Genomic DNA, 21012 nt, shown 5'->3' on the forward strand with positions numbered 1-21012 from the left:
AGGTAGCCCGGGAATTGCAGGGAGAAATGGATTATGTACAAAGTCCGTGCTCACATCACGATGCTGTGCTTAACCCAAATGGAAGTTTGCAGATGCGCGTGGAGAAAAGGATCCCCCAGGTGAGTCGTGCTGTGTATTGTACGGGGAGATTTTGTAAGAGGATGTCTGGCGACAAAAGAATTTTCGCGCGATTGGGATCGAGGAAGCATCCGGGCGTTGGTGAAGGGTCCCGTGTGAGTGGAAATGGCACGAGTGTGGAAAAAAAGTGTGCGTCAAGGGGTGAGCGTGTTACGAAGCGCGAGTGTGAAACCGAGTGCGAGCGAGAATGCACGTCGGGGTGTACGGAGTGTGACATGAGGAGTGAGTTGGTGGTGGAGCGGGTGCGAGGATGCACGTATGGGCTGAACGGCGAGGGTGTGCGAGGAAGCACACCTGAGTTGGTCGTGGCGCGAGTGCGAGGGAGCACATCGGAGCACGGTAGTGGGTGGATGCAAGGGTGCACGCCCATGGTGAGTGGTACGGAGTACGTACCGAGGGAGAGTGCGCAAGACGGTGCGCGAGGTGTGTTAAGGGAGTGTGCGAATGGCGAGTGTGCGCGAGAGGTGTGGTGTGTAACGGGGAGTGCATTGGTGGAATGGACGGAGTGTGTGGAATGTACGGACGGCGTTGGAACGCCGGGTTTTGTGAGTGTCAAAAGGGTCGCGTGTGCGTGTGGGCATGCGAGTAAAGCATTGACGTTGAACGGGGCAGCGTTTAGGGCGACGGATAGCCGATGCGAGCACTCGGGGCGTGGTGCGCTTTGTTGGATGCCAGGCCCGGCGCGGATCGATGCTGCGTCGCTTCTCTTTGAAGCGTCGTTGCCGATTCGGGCTTGGCCCCGCCCTGCACGGTCGAGTCCGGGCCTTGTCGAGCGAGGCGACCGGTCTGGTTCAAGGGCGAGTGGGAGGAAGCGGAGCGGTGCCCCCTGGTGGGGACAGGGTTCCGACCGGGCGAGCCTCAGTCATCGGGCCCGGGACCGCAAGGTACCGACCCGCGATGATGCGTGGAACCTCGGCCCGAGCATGCCTCCTCCCCAGAGTCGTGAATGCCGGACGGATCCAACTGCAGGCGACCAAACCACCCGAATTCATTGCTCGGCTTTGCGAAGCCGAGTTTTAATGATGTGACGCACCGAGACTCAGATAAAGCAGACTGTGATGATGATGATAGTGTTTTTGGTCCGAAATTTAAAAAAAGTGAACAGAATTGGCAGTAATTGGAAAAATTTTGATTGCTTACAATTGGATGAGCCAAATTGATAGTAGTGAGAGATACCCGATGTGGTGGGATGGCAACTCTGCCATCTCTCACACCGGGGGCAAAGGAGCACTAGTTTTATGGGGTTGGCAGTGAAAACTAGCCCGGGAGGGTTAGGATAATGATAGGGATCTAGAGAAGATGACCTTAGGTAACGTTAAGGTTAGGTAGTGACAATGATACCTGTAGTGGGGACGCAGGTAGATTAGTTTGGATGATAATGACGTGGTATGTGCTTAGTTTAAAGGGAAGACGGGGAGCACTAAGTTAGCAGGGCAACAGGTAGTTCAGATGATGCCGTGTGTGTGGTTAAAAGGTGTGATTGCACAGGTGTGCAACTGGACAGGTGTATGGAGCAGTGTTTGAGTGAGTGATAGTGATGTGACTTGTGCTGACCAAATGGTCCAGGAAGGAAGGAGGGTGCAGGTGGCACCAGGTGTGATTGCACAGGTGTGCAACACCAGGTGAATGGAGAACAGGTGTATGGAATAAATGGTCTGGAGTATATGGAGTATTGGAATGGATGGTCGTGGAGTGAGTATGGTGGAAACTGTGGAGTGGAGTGGATGGTGTGAATGGGGGAAGGATGGACCACATCACGAATACCCAGGGAGGGTAGTGTAATTGTTAGGTAGAGGGTACAGGTAAATTGTGGTTGGATATTGGCATCTGTGGTGCATGTGGATGAATGGTACTTGGATGGGTGCATTAGTGTTGTGGAAATGGCTGGGCGTGTAGCCTGTTAGTGTGTGTAGTTGGTTGGCACTCCGCCACTGTTAGGATGTCGGCCAGGTGAGGCCGCAGGTGGGCTCTGGGAGCTGGTAGTTGTTGTGGATGGGGCCCGAGGATCCGGAGGACGGACCCGGGTAGCCCAGTGCCAGAGGGCACCAAGGGGTGACAGAGCCAGGAGGGGCCTTCCCCAGTTAGATAGGTTAGGTAAGGAGCAGGTAAGCTCGGGTGGCAACGACAGTGGTGGAGGTGTGCAGGTGGGTAGACCTGCTGGGAGAGCTGCACGACCCAGCCCGGAAATTGTGCAAGGGCACAGGGAGTTGCATCGGGGGAGTGAGACCCCAAATTGAGAAGCACCACAGTTTGGTCAATGGGAATTGGTTTTTAGAACCCATAGTGTAAGTTGGCCAATGGATTGGCAGGGAAAGACCCCGGGTAGTGTAAAGTGTATTAAAGTCATTTAGAAAGTAGTTAGGATGAAGATCTCCTCGCACCATCTGCATCCACTCACCTGAGGTAACAGGACTCCACACCATGCCAGGTGGTTTTTGTTATTTTTATTGATGCAAATGTTTGGAATGTGAGACGCATCATGACGTGGGTGTGACATTGTGTTGATGTTCCATCTCTTCCTCCTTATGAGGATTGATGATGAATTGGGTGATGGCAAATTTTGGTTAGAGGGATTGTGGAGACGAATTTGGTATAGGAGAAATATGGGGGAGACGTGACAGTAGTGATGAATTGGTAAATGTGTCGATTGTTGTACATATGGGGTAAGGGCAAGGGTAGTGTAGGTGACAGGGGGGGTGACGTACGGTAGGGACGAGCTTTTCTCCGCTCCGTCTCCATACGCACCTCGCCTTGCATTGCCTTTATTGATGTGTACCCTTGTGACCTTACCCCTCGCTCATCTGTCTTTTCCCCCCTTGTCTCCCACATGAGGACTGTGCGCCACTGGGCACCGAGGGGAGCGTGCGGGAGTCCGCCATTGTGCGCCCGGAATTCCCAGAACCAGCTGTCTGCATCGATGCACCACCTTATGGACCACATGTCTGTGGCCGAGCACCACTTATGGACCCCATGGGTTGGGGCAAGACCCCTCTGCTGGAACTGGCCATGAAGGCCCGAGATCTTGCTGGCGGACCTTGGCCACAGGGCACCTATGCCCCACAGGTGAACCACACTAGTCGGCCCTGTGGGCCATAAATAAATAAAAATGGACACGTTGGGTGCATTTTTTTTTGCAAATAGGCCGCCAGCAAAGAAGATGACAACAACAGGAAGAGAGCAATAGCCAGCAGAGGGAGCCGAAGAGGAAGACACCACCAAGGGTTTGTTGGTTTTATTTTTATTGAACTGTGGTGACTGTGCACCGATTGGTGCTTGATGGTGTTTTGGTGCGTTTTGGGTGCTTCATGGTGCGTCGATGCAGAGCAGACTGTCTCCCCCCCCCCAAAAGAACGATCACAGGTCCTGGGTTAGTATTGTAAATAAAAGCAGAGCCATTGTAAATAATGCGCCCCCACCGTAAATGTATAGTTTGAAGACCATTCCGCAATTCAGTTAGCTGTGGGCGTGACCGGGGCGTGCCTAAGAGGAGGAGGGTGCAGTGTTGTGGATATGAGGATTGTGTTTTTTTATTGTGTTTTTTTATTGTATAGTACATTGTAAAAATATCGCCCTCCTGCCTCCAGTCTGTGTATAAAGGTCAAAGGTCGTTCCGTAGTTATTTCATAAGCACTCACGTTAGCCAATCATAGATTTCCCCCTTGTTGACAGTTATTTCCTTATTCTGTGTAGTAGGGTAAGGCCTTGTCTTCCATTAATTGACACTCCATTGCACCGAATTCAAATAGATAGATCCCCTTTCATTCCCATTCCCAAAGCCGCAATTGCCAACTGTTCCCTCCACGACTCCATTCGCCACGAGGTAGGCTCGGAGAAGAAGGGGGAGGAGCTGCCGAATCCTGGGCGTGCACGCCCATCGTCATCAAGGGTGGAGCCAGAGGGCCGTGCCGACCAATCAGGGCCGAGGCGAGCTCACCGATGGGCATGTTCTAGAGGCCGGCGGCTTGATTTGCCCGCGGCGTTTTAAAGAGCGCGCGTGGAAGCCGTTTGCGAGAAGTGCGCGAGGGAAGAGAAGCGAGAAGGAAGCCTTGAGACAAGTGCGACAGAAGCAAGAAGGAAGCCTTGAGACAAGTGCGACAGAAGCGCGGGGGAAGCCTTTAACACAAGTGTGCGAGAGAAGCGCGGGGGAAGCCTTGAGAGAAGTGCACGACGTCACCCTGCTCGCTCCCAGGCTGACGAGGCCCGGCTTGCTGTGCGCCCTGCCAAGCCTTCCAGCTTGTGGTCCAAGCTGAACCTTCCTCCCGGTCCAGCCAATCGTTCCTGCCTCCATTCCCCATTCGTGTGAGTCCGTCTTTGTTTGTTCTGTCCCTGGGTTAATTAAGACTGAAATAGATAAGCTAGCAATTTTCACTGTGTCACCTTTCCTCTTCTGTATTTTATTTTCTTATCCTTCCTTCTTCCTTGGTTTCTTTCAATTGTGTAAATAGTAAATAAATTATATTTGTATTTCTTACCCTTTGTCTTTCTTTCTTCTTTACATCCTTCGTTTTAGTCTTTTCCCCATTGAATATCTGTGGCGCGATTCGGCCAACGTTCAGGAATCGGGTTAGTCGGGGTAACTGTTCGGGCGCGGCGGCCATCCGCTCGGCAAACAACATCCTCGCCGCGGTCCCATAACAATATATATATATATATATACAGTGGAACCTTGACTTACGAGTGCCCCAACTTACGAGTTTTTCGAGATACGAGCCGTCGCTCGGGCGGTTTATTGCTTTGAGATGCGAGCCGAGATCTGAGTTACGAGCTTTCGCCACCCGGTCACGTGGTTATCTTGCCGTGCAAGTACAGTATCTCTGTCGTATAGCGCTGCATTTTTGTTTTCGCATGTTGGTTATTTTGAGTTTACGCCACCAGGTGGGTTCTGGTCACGTGGTTATCTTGCCGTGCAAGTACAGTATCTCTGTCGTATAGCGCTGCATTTTTGTTTTCGCATGTTGGTTATTTTGAGTTTACGCCACCAGGTGGGTTCTGGTCACGTGGTTATCTTGCCTTGCAAGTACAGTATCTCTGTCGTATAGCGCTGCATTTTTGTTTTCGCATGTTGGTTATTTTGAGTTTACGCCACCAGGTGGGTTCTGGTCACGTGGTTATCTTGCCGTGCAAGTACAGTATCTCTGTCGTATAGCGCTGCATTTTTGTTTTCGCATGTTGGTTATTTTGAGTTTACGCCACCAGGTGGGTTCTGGTCACGTGGTTATCTTGCCGTGCAAGTACAGTATCTCTGTCGTATAGCGCTGCATTTTTGTTTTCGCATGTTGGTTATTTTGAGTTTACGCCACCAGGTGGGTTCTGGTCACGTGGTTATCTTGCCGTGCAAGTACAGTATCTCTGTCGTATAGCGCTGCATTTTTGTTTTCGCATGTTGGTTATTTTGAGTTTACGCCACCAGGTGGGTTCTGGTCACGTGGTTATCTTGCCGTGCAAGTACAGTATCTCTGTCGTATAGCGCTGCATTTTTGTTTTCGCATGTTGGTTATTTTGAGTTTACGCCACCAGGTGGGTTCTGGTCACGTGGTTATCTTGCCGTGCAAGTACAGTATCTCTGCCGTCAACTTGTTCAGAGTGCCGGCGATAGCTCGCCTTCTCTTTGTGGAAAACACGGTACTGAGAAGAAGAAGAGGATGATGTGCTTGGATATAAAACACGCAATCGTCGAAAAACATGAGCGAGGTGTGCGTATTGTCGACTTGGTGAGGCGGATGTGAAGGCAGCTGAAGATTTTATTATAACTTTTGCCGAACTGATAGAAGCCGAACGATACATCCCCCAGCAAATCTTCAACTGTGACGAGACAGGGCTCTTCTGGAAAAAGATGCAGAGGAGGACGTATATAACGGCAGAGGAGAAGAGCATGCCAGGCCACAACTTGTTCAGAGTGCCGGCGATAGGTCGCCTTCTCTTTGTGGAAAACACGGTGAGATCCTTAACATCCAACAACTAATGGGACGCAAACGGGGCGCCCAGTTTAGCGGTACACACATTGATGAATCACCCTGCCTGTGATTCACCCATGACAGGTTATAGCTGGGTCGGGATTCAAACCCAGGCTGGACAGTTTAGACTTTAGAGTCAAGTGTGCGTACCTCCAGTCCAGGCCATCCTGCCAACTTGTATGCTGCATACAGGTGAAATATAAAGCGCGAGATATTTTTATATATACTGTATATTAAAAAAAAATTGGTGTGGTTTTTGGCGGGCTGGAACGGATTAATAGCATTTCAATGCATTTTAATGGGGAAATTTGATTTGAGAAACGAGCAATTTGAGTTACGAGCTCGGTCACAGAACGAATTAAACTCGTAAGTCAAGGTTCCACTGTATATATATATATATATATATATATATATATATATATATATATATATATATATATATAATTATATATATACAGTCACGTGAAAAAGTAAGTACACCCCTACCTTTATCACTACTTCAAATACGAATCAGGTGCACCAGCTCAGGTGCAAATGATTAGAACATCGTTAGAGAGGATCTTGGAGGAACCTGTCTTATTTAAACCTCAGACATTTAGTTTGGTTTGCTGTTTGTTGTTGAAGTGTGCGGCGTCACCATGCCTAGATCAAAAGAGCTCTCTGAGGCTTTCAGAAAGAAGGTTTTAGATGCCTACGAGTCTCGGAAGGGATTTAAAAATATCTCCAAACAATTTGAAATCAATCATTCGACTGTCCGGAAGATCATTGACAAGTGGAGAAGATTCCAAACAACTGCCAACTTGTTCAGGCCAGGCCGCCCCAGCAAGTTCAGCCCGAGAGCAGACCTCAATATGCTGAAAGAAATCTCTAAGAACCCCAGAATGTCATCATGGGACCTACAGGTAGCTCTTGCCACTGTTGATGTCAAAGTGCCCGAGTCTACCATTTGAAAGAGGTTGCACAAATTTGATCTACATGGGAGGTGTGCCAGGAGGAAACCTTTGCTGTCCAGAAAGAACATCAGGGCAAGACTAAAGTTTGCCAATGAACACCGAGGCAAAGACCAGCACTTCTGGAACAATGTGCTTTGGACAGGAGTCAAAGGTAGAGCTATTTGGCCACAGTACAAGGAGACATGTTTGGCGAAAACCAAAGACAGCATTTGACCACAAGAACCTGATACCAAGTGTAAAGCATGGTGGTTGAAATATTATGGTTTGGGGCAGCTTTGCTGCATCAGGGCCTGGGCAGCTCACCATCATATAATCCACTATGAATTCTTCATTGTACCAGAGGGTGCTTGAAGATAATGTGAGGCCATCTGTCAGAAAGTTGAAGCTCAACCAAAGGTAAACCTTGCAACATGACAATGACCCTAAACATACCAGTAAATCCACCAAGGAATGGCTGAAAAGAAAGAAATGGAGGGTTCTGGAATGGCCAAGTCAAAGCCCGGATCTAAATCCCATCGAGATGTTGTGGGGGGATTTGAAATGAGCTGTGCACGCAAGAAACCCCTCAAACATCGCACAGCTGCAAGAATTCTGCATGGAGGAGTGGGCAAAAATTTCTCCCAGTCGATGTCAGAGACTGGTAGACAGTTATAAGAAACGCCTACTTGAGGTTGTTTCTGCCAAAGGGGGCAATGCCACCTATTAGAGCCAAGGGTGTACTTACTTTTTCCACATGCGAAATTTGCATTTGCATTCCACAAATGTTTATTTAAATTATACAATGGACTACAAAATGTAAATGTTTCATGATATTTGTTTTATTATATCACCTTTATCGATCAATATTGTTTAAATGAAGATCAAATAGCTGTATGTTGAAATATGTTGAAAAAGTCAAAACTTCACATGGGGTGTACTTACTTTTTCACGTGACTGTATATATATATATATATTGTATACAGACTCAAGGCTCGAGTCGAGCTAAGAGTTCATATTTACATCATTATACATAGCTGTACTAAGTTTGACTTCGATGTATTCAGCCATTCTCAAGTTATAAACCTATTGCAGACTCTGACCTTTAACCTCTTGACCCCAAAATCAAATCAGTTCATCTTTGCATCATAATTCAATATGCTATACTTGTTCCAAGTTTGGTCAAAGCCCCATCACTGGTTCACAAGTCATCACAGGAACAGGATTTTTAACTAACATGACCTCTGTCCTTTGACCTTGTGACCAAAAATCTAATCAGTTCATCTTTACCTCATTATGCATAAATGCACCAAGTGTGACTTGGATCCCTTCAGCTGTTTTCAAGTTATCGCGGAAACGAAATCTATCATGGACGGACTCATGGACATACGGACACACCAAAAACATAATGCCTCTGGCAACTTCGTCGGAGGCATAAAAAGTAGATTTTTTTTTGTGTGTAATTCCTTTAATCGGGTCCTCTTTGTCTATTATTGAGATGTGATACAAATACCAAACTTAACATTGTTTACCTTTTTCACGTCACGTTTAACAGCTCTTGCCTCTCTCTGCTGTTGTCAATTGTGGTTAGTTACGGATCTTCGACCAAGGTTTTCTTTTTCACATGGTACCCTAATAGATTGGCCTGTCTTTGTTGCTCCATTTGAAAACACCAAGACTCGAAGTGGTGTTCACAAACTATTTTGTGCCTTCTGAAAGAAAATTTCGCAAAAGCATGTCCAGTTTCTATATTGTGAACTGTGAAGCCACTTCATTGCGAACTCTCTTTTCTTTAGATATTTATCCGCATATCTACATTCGGGATCTGGAAAGTTTCTGAATAAGCAGCTGATTCTTGTTACATGTATGGTCAGATTTTATTTGACAACTTTTCTTTTTGTACTCTAATTTGTTCTAAAATACTCTAATTTAATGTGTAATTAGCACCAATTAATGTCATTCTTATGCTAATTAGTCTGATCTCTATTCAGTCTTAAAACACGTGTCCATTCCTTGTAGGATGCAAATCTGAAAATATGAGGTTGGTACCTGGACTGGAAGATCGAAATAAATGTGTAATATGGTGCCACTTCAACTCGGTGCCAAGGGCACGAGTCTGATCTGGCGAAACTTAAGAATGAACTTTTCAAGCTTTGGACTGATGGTAAAATGGAGCCACCCCATTGAGAACTTTGTTCTCGATTGTCTAATTAAACCGGTCTCACTCCCTGTCTGTTGAATTTAATTGTGCTTGTGAGAGGGAAACTTATAAATAAATTATGACTGAAGTTTTACGACAAGATGTGATGAGGACTGATTGAACTAAACTATGTTCTAAGGTTAATACAAACATATTTGTAGAAGAGAAGATAGGATGGTGTATATATATATATATATATTACAATGACACAAAAAAGTGGTAATTAACTTCAAGAAAATCATCATGTGTTCAAGCTAATTTCCACAGAAAACGAAAAGCTATTGTTACATCTGCTACCGAAGATGGGCGAAGATTATGTTTTCACCCCTGCCTGTCCGTCAACAGGATATTTCAAAAAGTTGTGGACGGATTCCGATGGAATTTGGTGGACAGGTTGGGTGTGTGACAAAGCCAAACTGATTCGATTTTGGTGAAGGTCCAGGTGCGGATCCGGATACTATAATTTTTCAGCAATTCTTCACCATTGAGAGAAAGGGCCAAAAACGATATATCGCATGACATCTCGAAGTTGTGGACGGATTCGGGCAAAACTTGTTGGACGAGTTGGTTACGTGACAAGAACAAGACGATTACATTTTGGAGGTCCGGATTCAGATCCAGCCTATCAGTGGGTACAAAACGTAAACTGTTCAGCCTGGTGAAGGCATGCGCACTGCTGCATGCAATTCCCATTTATTACAAGAAATGCACTAAATACCAAAAACATGAAAATGGGAGATCATTAAATTCAAGGGGTTCAAGGGCCTACACACCAGATGTGCTCTGCTTTGCAGAACAGCAGGTTTGGATCAATAGAGAGCACGGTTGTGCAGCACCCTCTTCCCATGTTACGAACTCAGGACCTTAGGATCCCAAGCCCGCCGCCCTAACCATTAGGCCAACACCAGGTGATTATCTACCAGGTAATGCTATCAGAGGGATCCCCAGCTTAACATTCATTCACAGGATGACAGACTTTGTGAAGCACCGATCTGACAGTTTATAATTTGGATGGAATCCAATCTAGGTGAGATAGCTCAAAGGTAAGTACCCTACCTGTGCCCCATTCTGTTGGATTTAAAACACAGTTGATAGAGACACAAAAAATATTTAAAGAGATGCTGGTTGTGAAGAACATTCTACAAGTAATCATATTAAAATATGCAAGTCGGTCCGTCGGTCCGTCCGTCCGTCGATTTTTGACCGTGATATATTCCGTCGTTACATATGTAATCTCAACCAAACTTGACAGGACTAAGGGTTACATAATGAAGGTTGTAGCCAGTTAATTTGCCCCCCTCCACAAGGGGGTTTTCCCTGCCAATGCAGTTGAGTGTTGAAGTCGTATATCGGTGTTGATAGCTTTATCGTGGCGATTGATCCATGAACACTTCTAATAACAACGCTAATGGCAATAGCATAATATTAATGTTATTACAAAACAATATTAATACGAATAATATCTCGTCTCCCCAAAGGGTTTTCACTCCTTGAACAAACAGCATGTTGATGTTTATAAGTAGCTTATCATGGTGTTTTGGTGGGAGCACCCATACCAGAAGTAAAAGTATTATAACCACAAACATGTTTGATTACCTTTTGAAACAGTCGCTACTGCTGTTTAACACTAAACTGAACGGGAGGAAACCCGGGGTGTGTTCAGTTACAAGCAGCCAGCTAGTGTTTGCTAAGCCAGCCATTCCTTATCAACGGTTTTGAATGGAGTGCTTACTCGAATGCTTAAACCATTTGGCGAGCGCTCTACAAGAAACTTGGTAAATGAACAGCCCCTCCCCCGATGTTCTTGATGCCCGTCCATAGATCTACTGTAATCTATATATCCTAGAGAGGAATGACTTCCTGCCAGCCCATAGGGAACGGGTGTACTAATTTCTCAAAAAAAGACTCTTTTACAAGTTCATAACAAATGCAACTGCAATCAAATTACAAAAGATATATGCAGTCACTTCGAAAAGTGTTCACACCCCTTGACTTTTTTCACATTTTCTCGTGTTACAGCCTGAATTTAAAATGGATTAAATAGAGATTTTTTTTTTGGCACTGATCTACACATAATACCCCATAATGTCAAAGTGCTTTTTTTTTTTCGAAATCTTTACAAAATCATACTAAAATACGCCATTTGTGTCTGTCCGTCTGTCTGTCTGATGAATTTTTGACGCCAATACATTCCGTCCTTAGTTATCCAATCTCAACCAAACTTGACAGGATGACCAAGGGTTACATAATGAATGTTGTAGCGCATTCATTTGCCCCCTTCCCCTAGGGGGTTTTCTCTCCCGAGCGGGTTTTCCCTGCCATTGCCATCAATGGGTGGCGTGTTGAGGTGTATAGCCGCATTAAGTTAGCTTTATCATGGCGTTTGTCCAAAGAAAAAGATTTATCGTGACGTTTTTCCAAAGACGCTTTGAATAACAAAATTAATGATAATCGCATATTATTAATGTTATGACAAAACAATATTAATACTAATAATGTCCCACTTCCCCAAGGCGTTTTTCCTGCAGATAACGTGTTTAAATAGCTTATCTTACTCTAATTCACCAAATGTCCATCTGTCCGTCCGTTCGAAGGTACCGCAAAAATGGCTGAAACGATCGAACGATATTTTGGGTGGGTAATCCTGGGACCCCCTGGAGTAAAATAGGCTATATTGTTTTAACAATTTCCCGATTTTTCCAATTTTCCAGTTTTTCCAAACACGATGGAATAATATTTACCGATATAAACAGTGATGTGGCTTTTATTGAAATTCTACAAATACCGTTTTGATTTTAATGTGAATTATGAACCTGCCGCGATTGCGGAAGTGGACAGATGACGGCAATGCGCGGGTTTGATAATATCCCAATACAACTGTCATTCAATCGTAATGTTAAATCGTTAAACGTTAATCGTGTTAATCGTTTTGTTAAAGTATCAATTGATGATTTGGAATTGAGTGAATACAATTACGATTTTGAATTCGTAATTGTGTTCACCCAACCGTACGGAACTTCACATCAGGATTTAAATATTTGTTTGTGTCACGAATGTTGTTAAAAGTTTATTTTTTATATTAATGTTATTTAATTTGTGATTGAGTTATGCTGTTTGGAAAGGAAAAAAGAGATATCGAGTTCAAGTGAATGACGGAATGCCGTGATGGTTTCTACTTTCTAAACGTGAAATTCGCGGATCGCCATATGCAGATTCGCCATTGACTGGGTATAGAACAAACGTACCCATTTGTTTGCGAACGGGTACGTTTTTCATGGAAGTCCTTCACGAACTTGCTATCCATGACAGACGTGCGACTGAAGGTGCTACAGGAATGTGGAATTTATTGGTTTCATGCTTTAGCATTCGCCGTTTCTGCATTGTCTGTTTGCTTCTGGTCTCCCACCCGTGCGTAGCACGGGTACCTCACTAGTCGTTATAATGGCGTTTCCGTGTGAGCAATAGCTTCCACAGGAAGAAAAAAATATTATAAACCACAAACACGTGTGATTTGCTTTTTAAAGAGTCGCTAAATCTGTTTATAACACTAAATGAAGAAATTTGGAGGAATCCCAACATCCATAAAGTACCGTTTACTTACAGAACTGATCGAAGATCTACTGTAATCTATATAACCCACAAATGTTGAGTTCATAACATGGCCCTTTCTACCACTAGAGTGGCATTTTTCACAGCGAACTTTTGAAACTCACTCCCGCTGTTTAATATTAAACAAAGGGAGGAAGACCGGGATGCGCTCATTTACCAAGCAGCTAGCTAACGCTTGCCAAGCCAGCCGTTCCTTAACGGTTTTGAATGGAGTGCTTGCTCGAATGCTTAAACAACTTGGTGATCTCTCCACAAGAAACTTGGTAAATGAACACACACCCAATGTTCTTGAGATCCAACCTTCGGTTCGACTGTAATCTATATACCGCAAAGAGGAATGACCCTTTCTGCAGCTCCCGTAGTGTGCGGGTGTACTAGTAATTTAAAAAGAGCAGACCATGTGACCTACGACGTCATCATTTTCAAATGATATGCAACAATGGTGTTAGATGACATATTTAAAATTTAGCATCGATAGCGTAAGCGGTTTCAGAGATATAATTATTTAATATTTTCCTTCAATCCAATATGGCTGCCACACCATGTGACCACTAATGTTTTCGTGATCAACTTTTAATCGCCATTTCTTGCCAATGACACACATAAAGCTTCGAGTCAATCAATTTGGTGGTTCGGGAGATGTTTTTTGAAGATTTTAGGTTAAATCCAATATGGCTGCCAAACCATGTGACCTATGATGTCAATACAAATTTAATATTTCAATACACTTGGTCATAGATCATGTGCTGGAAATTTCAGATTTTTCGGATAAGGAATTCGATTAAAATATTTTTGCCTGGTATACTACTTCACAGATTATATCATCATTATCATACTTTTGTTCCCCATTTTGTTGTTCCTCAATGTACTTGATATTGGGAGCCAAGTTTAAAAAATTTCCATTCAGCGGTTTCCGATAAAAAATTTTTTTTAACTATTTGCATTTAATCCTAGATGTCTGCCATACCACATGACCTATGAGTCACAATTATCAAAAAAACATTCTGCATCGGTATCACTCCTACCCTGAAAGTTTTGCCATAATCGGACATGTGGTTGCTTTAACAAGGGGAGATGCAGAAAATAGGGCAAAATGGAGAAGATTGTCATGGGGACCGCAAGGCTAACCCCCGCTCTTGCAGGGAAAATGGCCTTAAAATGCCTGTTGGACATGTGGTTGCTGAAAAAAATGAGGTTTAGCCCGTACGGACAGACGGACGTACGGGACGGATGTACTGAGGACGGACGGACAACCTGAAAACATAATGCCTCCGGCCACCTTTAGGGGCGGAGGCATAAAAATGAATTACAGAAATATCTTATTTACATTTAAGTATTCAACACCCTGGGTCAATACTTTGTAGATGCACTTTTGGCAGTAATTACAGCTTTGGGTCTTCTTGGGTATGTCTGGATCAGCTTTGCACATCAGGATTTGGGGAGTTTCTCCCATTCTTCCATGCAAATTTTCTCAAGCTCTGTCAAGTTGGATGGGGAGTGCCAGTGAACAGCAATCTTCAAGTCTTTCCAAAGATTCTCAATGGGATCCAAGTCTGTGCTTTGGCTGGGCTATTCAAGGACTTTCACGTTCTTGTTCTGAATCCATTCCAGTGTTGCTTTGGCTGTATGCTTGGGGTCACTGTCCTGTTGGAACTTAAATCTTTGCTGCAGTTTCAGGTCTTTTGCACTCTGAAGCAGGTTCTCCTCAAGGGTTTGCCTGTATTTGGCTCCATTCATAATTATTGCCTCTGTCCTTACAAGTCTCCCAGTCCCTGCTGCTGAAAAGCATCCCCATAGATTGATGCTGCCACCACCATGCTTCACGGTAGGGATGGTGTTAAATGAGTGATGATCTGTGCTTGGTTTCTCTCCAGACATAGCACTTTGCATTCAGGTCAAGGATTTCAATTTTCGCCTCATCAGACCACAGAATATTTTGCCTCACTCTCTCATTCTTTCACATGCCTTTTTGCAAACTCGAGGTGGGCTGTCATGTGCCTTTTTCTCAGGGGTGGCTTCCGTCTGGCCATTCTCCCTTAAAGCCTAGATTTGTGCAGTGCTGCAGAGACTGTTATCCTTCCAGCAGGTGCTCCTGTCTCAGCCAAGGAACTCTAGCTCAGAGTGATCATTGGGTTCTTGGTCACCTCCCTGACCAAGGTCCTTCTGCCCGGTTGGTTGGACGGCCAGCTCTTGGAAGAGTCTGGGTAGTCCATATTCTTTCCATTTCCAAATAATGGAGCTCACTGTGCTCTTGGGAACTTTCATCACTCGAGAAATTGTTTTATACCCTTTTCCAGATCTATGCTTGTTCTGAAAGCATACCTCCTCCAGGCTGAACAGTTTACATTTTGTATCCCACTGCTAGGTTGGATCTGGATCCAGACCTCAAAAATCTAATCGGCTCGTTCTTCATACCCCCCCCCCCCCCCCAAACCCCAGCGAGGTTGACTCAGCCTATCATCCTTCTGAGGTTGGCAAATTGAGTACCAGTTCACTGGTAATTCCCTGTGTGTCGCAAGAGGCGACTAACAGGGTTTGTGGCAGGAAGGGCATCCGGCCGTAAAACATTTCTTCAAAAAGGGGACCACAGTGCCCAAAAAAAGACCAACCCCCACTCTGCGGGGAAAAATAGCTTCTAAAGGCGGTTCCATACACCCAACTTGTCCACCAAGTTTCATCTGAATCTGTACACAACTTTTAGAAAAATCCTGTTCACGAACAGATAGACAGACAGACAGGGGTGAAAACATAACCTCCGCCCACCTTCACTGGTGAAGGTAAAAACACCTCATAATAAAAACAATGTCTTTATGATAAAGTATAAAACCTCAGATGAAAAACAAAATGTGACAACAATAAAACCACACAACCATGCCTGAAAGTGCTAATGAGCCGTGCAGTGATGTTAGGCTGCACTGATGAAACAACAACGAGAAGGAAAACGAATACAAAGCAAACAGTGGTCAGTGGACAGGAAATTTGGAACAGGACAGAAAGGTCCTGTGGAGATATCTATTCAATGCCGACGTCAATAAAGACGATCTGAAATGTCCATAAAGTCCATTGACATATCTTTTCAGTTAAACAAACATCGTTTTCATTTTCCTGCAAACTCCTACATTCAATCATTCCCATGAGTCCCTGCAAGCTAGGAGCAGAGCACAATGTACAATAAAAGAGAACAAGTGGGTGTAAATGGGTTTTAATTGCCATCTGCTCTGAAGTAGAAGCAGTCTTCAAATTAAATAAATGCACAAAATAAACAAATAAACAAATGCTGGTCTATTTGCAAACAGAGGTGTTCCAACTGGGAACACTCAAATTTGTGAGAATGGTTTAGAATTTAGATAGTACTCTATTTGAATTATTTATTTTGAATTGGCAGGTATTCAACCTTGAGAATCGGCTGCATTAGCATCTACAAATACTTTTGACATGTGCAATCATCATAAAAAGTCATAAATATTTGTTCTAACCATGCGGATTTCTATATAAGCCCCTTGTATACCTGGATATGGTTCATTGTATGATAGAGCAGCAGAATGCATGAAAGAGCACATTGTAAGTCACATTGGTTCTTTGCCCAAGTGAAAGGTCTTCACACAAATGGTGACGGAAATAATGCAAGCTATGCCTGCTTTCTGTGCTTGAACAACAAACTGTGATCAAAGACGTAAATTTAGGATTAGAATCAGAGACAAACTAAACTTGAATGTCCTTTTGCCGACCTATCACATAAAGTAAATCTCGAATGCTGGCACGTACCATAGCACGTTGCCACCGTAACATTACTCGTAAGTCATTTGATTCGCATGAGCAAAGAAGAAACTTGAAATGCTGCTTATCCGAAGGAAAAAGAAAGTCCAACCAAGGGGAAATGAAGGTGACCAACCCAGAAAGAACAAAGGGAACCCACATCAGTGCGCTCACAATTTATTTTAAAACTATTGTAATAATAACACTATCACTCTAAGTACAAGGTTGACAAAGGTCGTCTACATGTACTCAAATTATTTATTTATTTATTCTCAAAGTCACTGAAAAAAGTAAGCCTGGTGTTGGCTGAATGATTAAGGCCGCTTGAGATCTTAGGGTCCTGAGTTTGACCCCTGTCGTGCCGTTGAAATAACACCAGGTTGAAATTACTCAGCCTGTCATCCTTCCGAGGTTGGGAAAATGAGTACCAGCTTATTGGTAATAGGGGACATTGCATCAGCGGCACAGCCACGCCCCCATAAAATGATGCAGCCAATCAAACCCCAGGCTGCATACAAACCACCACCACTTGAAAAAGTGATCAAATGTGGATGTGAGTGCACCCATGTGGAGAAACGCGTGCAATATACAACCCTTATGAAAACGAGAGCATCACCGTAGCAAAATCAGTAACTCACGAGTAAGAAGCAGATATCCACAGCAGGTATGAATAACACTCCCTTAAAACGTTCTGGAACTAGAAATTTCATAGATCACCTTACCCCGCACAGTATTGAGAAAAAGGATGTGGGAAGGATCTTTTAAACTCTCGCTTTCTGTTTCCGAGCACAATTCATATTTCCTATGAGCTGCAATTGTCTGAATCTCGATAGCCCCCAAAGTTGAGTGTGAGCAGCAAAGTTGATTGGTCGAAATGGAGTAATATGTTGTCCAAATACTACTAAACTAAAGGCTTTTTTGAAGTGCCAGGAAGGAGATTTGTGGTCTAGTGTCCAAGTAAATCATTCAATTGAAATAAAGGTTTTAAAGGTTGTAGAAAAAAAAAACAATAACTTTTGATCAGGGGGTTTACCGCCGTTAATGCACCCTCTTTTACACCACCTTATTTGACGCATTAAATTGGTTATTTGTGCCTGTTGTTTGTGTCCTTTATGATTTCCCTAAAAACAGCAAGTTTCCAGTTTTGAATGATTTTCAATTTTGTTCGACTGCTCGACAGACTGAAGCAATTACCTTACTCCTCTGTGCACTGCATATGTGCGATCGGGACAAAATTCTGCACAACTTGCCAAATTCAGAGCCAAAGTACTGCTAAGCTGCAGGTTCATGTTCCGATTCATGTTCTCCAGTGTTCAAAATATTGAATTAAATAGAAATTAAGTGGTTCCTCAATCAGAGAACGACATCTGGAAACAGACAGAATGAACCGATTGGTTAACCCTACTCTGCGCTTCACATGCGGGGCAATTAGGTTTGTTTGGCAATCAATATTGACCTTAAGCACATTTGCTACTTTACAAGCCTCGGCCCACTGTCGTTAAAAGATCGTTTAAATATGTTAAAGGTCATTTAAAGATGGAGGGCAGAAGTGAAAAATAATGAAAGGATGACAAGGTGGAACACCATTGTTGAATATCGAAGGCAAAATCATGGCATAGTTGTCTACATAAGAAATAGATTTCCCACAACAGACTTCTGATGTCAATAGGCTTGTGGCAAATTTAAATGCAGCACAATAATTCCTGCATCATTATGCAATTTTTTTTGCAAGTCAATAAGCAATTGCCATCGTTTTTGGTTTATAATATTTTGATTAATGGTAAATTATTTTTTTAACTGGAATCACAGACATTAACTAGAACAGCACTCAGTGGAGAGCATACCTCTGTCTGGTTGGCCATATCACTCAATGGTGAAGAATCACTTAAAAAATTATACTTGCTGGATCCGGATCCGGATCTTCCACAAAATTGAATCGATTCTTCCTCGTCACACACACAACCTGTCCAACAAGTTTAGACCAAATCCATCCATAACTTTTTGAGATATCCTGCTATGTATCGTTTTTGGCCCTATCTCCCAATGGTGAAGAATCACTTAAAATTTTCTAGTAGCCGGATCCGAATACAGATATTCACCAAAATCTAATCATTTCGTCGTTGTCACATACGCTACATCTCTGCCAAATTTCGTCCGAATCAGTCCACAACTTTTTGAGATATTTTGTTCACAAACAGACAAACGGACAGACAAACAGACAGACAGAGGTGAAAACATAACCTCCATCCACCTTTGGTGGCGAAAGTAACAAGTGAACGCAATACGCCTCTCCACCCCTTCATCTACTTTGGCCCCTATGAAATTAAAAGGAAGACACAAAACGAATGTTTACCTCCTTTCGTCTGAAGGGGCTAAAGGTATTTTTGGTATTTATTTGTGTACAAGGTATTTTTGTGCAACTATTGTCTGGATTTATTAAAATATAAATTATGCACTTCAAGCCAAAAGCCAAAATTTAATGATCAATTTTGACCTATGACCCTTGTGTCATCCCAAAAAGGACTCTACTACAAATTTATCATCATATCCCTACAAGGGCTGCGTGTGCCAACTTTCGTCTCTATCGATTGAAATACAAGCGAATGGCAAGAAACCATGTACGATTTTTAAAATCTTTAATCCGTTAGTTCTTTATCTTTAATCCGTTAAAATCAAAAAGGAAAACCAACTCAAAAACATCAGAAGGGAGTGTGGGTGTATTCGGCCAAGGTACATCCATGCCAAATTTGAAGACTGGCTCAGAAATGAAGGAGGGTTGAACGATTGTAAATTATTGAAAAATTGAAAGAAAGTGAGAAAGAAATAGGAATTTAAACAACATATCATCCTCACCATAGGAGGGGAGCCATAATCACAGCCATGACATGAAACATGAGGAGTTTACCTGAACACACAGTAGAAAAGGGACATCGGTTTTCAAAATAGTGAGAAGGAAGCTGAGGGATGTAGCAATCGTCATGAAAAGAGGTGAAAGTTTCTTAAGCTTGTTGGTGTTTTGTTAACCTCCTTGAGGACTGAAACCCAAGGGACGTGAACTTTGAGTGGACACCAGACGTCAACTTGAGTTTCAAAAATGAAACTTACATTGCTCTATATTGTGAGGCAAGGATCCAAACCGAGGTGTCACCATGAACATAAAATGACAGATTGTAACTTTATCTTGCCTGGGGTTTTTTTTAATTTTTTGTATACAAGATCGAGGCTCGTGAAAGAGCTAACATTAATCACACAAAAAAATCAGACACATAAAACATATAATAAGGGGAGTGATAGACAAGATGGGGAGAGAGGAGGAAGCACACAAACACAACATTTGAGAGTAGGGACATCAGGAGATCTGTGAGAGAGAGAGGGCTTGGGGGGAGGTGGGAGAAGTATAAAACACATAGACACTGCAAGGACTTCCAGGAAGGAAGTTGGTATTTCAAAAAAGTGGATCTGGGGTGAATTAGCAGGGGGGAAAAAGATCAAGGTTTTGGATGGGGGAAAATATGAGATGGTTTGAATCTCGGCCATGCTATAAACTGCCGTCCTGGTGTTTCACATGCAGGGCGAGGAATCAAAGCGTGTGCCGTCCCTCCAAAGGAGGTTTGGCCTGAGTACCCATCTTCCCTTCATCCCATGGTGTCATTCGCAAGGAGAAGGCAAGTTATCGCCGACACCCTGGGCAAATTCCAATTTCCTGCCACCTTCAGTCGGACGTCAAGCCTGGCCAGCCAGTTCATGAAAGACTTGTGCTGGAAACGTTCTTCGATACCACAAGGGGGTGGGAATAATTGGGGTTGTTAAAGGAAGTAGAAGTAGTAGTTTAAATACGCAAATGTTGCACTTTAGCAAAATTTATTTGCAGAAAGTAGACGCTTGAACGAGGGAAAAACACAATTCCACTTTTGCAAATACTGTAATATTTTGTGTTGTCTTGGCAACCAACATGCAGGCCATTCTTATTGACAACATACAAGTCATTCATACTAGAATATATTTTATACATATACATACATACATATCTTGACATATGACATATACATACACATATACATACACATATATATACATGACATATACATACATACATATCATATCATACATATACATACATATCTTGAGGTATCATATACATACATACATATCATATCAATTATCGTACATATACATACATATCTTGAGGTATCATATACATACATACACATATACATGACATATACATACATACATATCATATCAATTATCATACATATACATACATATCTTGAGGTATCATATACATACATACACATATACATGACATATACATACATACATATCATATCAATTATCATACATATACATACATATCTTGAGGTATCATATACATACATACACATATACATGACATATACATACATACATATCATATCAATTATCA

The 21012-nt window shown here is 43.1% G+C and overlaps 1 protein-coding gene across 2 annotated transcripts in view; it reads right to left on the minus strand.

Moving 5' to 3' along the window:
• LOC137425471 (sister chromatid cohesion protein PDS5 homolog B) overlaps nt 1-21012 on the minus strand; it is a 258555-nt gene that overhangs the window by 190598 nt on the left and 46945 nt on the right. The window lies entirely within an intron of this gene.

The sequence above is a fragment of the Myxine glutinosa genome, chromosome 4 (assembly GCF_964187855.1).
Source record: "Myxine glutinosa chromosome 4, kmMyxGlut1.1, whole genome shotgun sequence".
NCBI classification, from domain to species: Eukaryota; Metazoa; Chordata; class Myxini; order Myxiniformes; family Myxinidae; genus Myxine; species Myxine glutinosa.